Source organism: Centrocercus urophasianus, unplaced genomic scaffold, assembly GCF_019232065.1.
Source record: "Centrocercus urophasianus isolate 14NV4802_14NV808 unplaced genomic scaffold, USGS_Curo_1.0 seq_21, whole genome shotgun sequence".
Taxonomy (NCBI): domain Eukaryota; kingdom Metazoa; phylum Chordata; class Aves; order Galliformes; family Phasianidae; genus Centrocercus; species Centrocercus urophasianus.
Window position 1 is genome coordinate 12,849,060 of NW_024884767.1, and position 1,580 is coordinate 12,850,639.

Consider the following 1,580-nt stretch of genomic DNA (forward strand, 5'->3'; position numbering starts at 1 on the left):
AGAGAAAAGTTATGCGGCGTCTTTCAAGGGAGCTCTTATGGTCCCCCGCTTCCCGAGGTCCTCGCACATCGCGACGCTTCCTCAGCCGAACCAGCACCGACCCAACACCACAGCGGGGGCCGGGCAGCGGAATGCCTGAGGCGCGCTGCTCCGCAGCCCACGGGCGCACCCCCGGGTACTGTCGGGAACGGGACACTCCGGCGCGCAGAGGCCCGGAGCCTCCATCGTCTGTGTGGACGGCAGCGGCCCCTCGCCCGCTTTAATCCACCTCACCCCCCCGGTTCTCGGTGAGGTTCTGGCAACGCTCAACCGCCCAAATAATAACACATTATTATAACCGCTCCGAGGGGAAGGCTAAAGGGCGGGCGGAGAGAAGGAGGAGGTTCCACTCCTCGCTAACCCACCCTCGGCAATAACAAAACCCCGAACTTTTCCTTTGTTTTCTCCTTCTCTCCCCCTCCCACCGCCCGCCTCCAGCCGGCCCCGGTGCACGGCCCCAGTCGGGGCGCAGTACGGAGAGGGACTGCCGGGGCGCGGCCGGGAAGGTGCGGTGTCCGTGATCCCTCCCCGGCTTGCCTTCACCTCCCACCCGCCCTGCTGTTTGCAATAAATAAATAAATAAGCAAATAAATAAATAAATAAATAAATAAATAAAAGAGGAAAAAGAGGAAATGGAGACAAAAGCAGTATTCAGCATCAACTTGGGGAGCTGGCGCTCCATCAGCCTCAAACGGGACGCACAACTTTCCTGGAAGAGAAAGCAGCACCTCCCGCCTCCCTTCTCCCGCTGAATCCCTCCGAAAGCGACGACAGCAGCCTCCGTTCCCGAGTCCCCGGCGGTCACTCCTTACCTGCGGCGCGGAGACGGAGGAGCACTGCGGCGGCCAGCAAGGCCAGGAGACGCAGAGCAGCCGCAGGGACCATTCTGCGATCAGTGCTGGTGCCTGCGGGCGAAGCGGCGCGGCGTAACGCGGTGATGAGCGATGCGGTGCGGCGAGGAGCGGTGCGGTTGGCCCCGGCTCCCCAGGCGGGGAGGTGCGGCGTATGCTGCCGGCCTGGCACCGCCACCCCAGCTCGGTTCTCCTGCTAACGGACTCTCCCCGACTGGGGGGCGGGGGAAACCGCACTCCTTTCCCCTCCTCCTCCTCCGCCTTCCCCAGCATCCCAACGTCACCGGGGACAAATCCGACACAGGGGAGGGAAGGGGAGGGGAGAGGCACCGAGGGGTGGCGGCCCGGCGCTCCGGCACCCTCTGCTGGGGGGAGCACCTCCCGCGGCAGCGGCTGGAGGGGTGGGTTCCCCGGCGGCGGGGTGGCCCTCGACTCTCAAGGAGCCTCCAGCGAGAAAATTAACCTGGGGAGGTAGGAGGAACGCGGCGGACAGCAGCGCTGCGCCTCCGGACTGTCGCTTCCTCCTCGCTACAAAAGCCAACGCCTTTCTGCACCCGCAAAACACCGAGGGAAAGGTCCCACGACGGCCGCGGTAGGAGCGCGGACCTGGCACCCCCGTCTAAGGCCGCCGCTGCTGTTTTGAGGCGTCAAAAGTGATTGTGCTTCCTGCTCGTGAGCAGAAGGCTGTTC

The 1,580-nt window shown here is 64.2% G+C and overlaps 1 protein-coding gene across 1 annotated transcript in view; it reads right to left on the reverse strand.

Annotated features, from left to right (window-relative positions):
* Window positions 1–915, reverse strand: part of ROR2 (receptor tyrosine kinase like orphan receptor 2) — a 151,905-nt gene extending 150,990 nt beyond the window's left edge. The window contains exon 1 of the mRNA XM_042822929.1: window positions 852–915. The gene's annotated coding sequence lies outside the window, so the exon portion shown is untranslated. The remainder of the gene's footprint in view (window positions 1–851) is intronic.
* Between the last annotated feature and the right edge of the window lie 665 nt (window positions 916–1,580).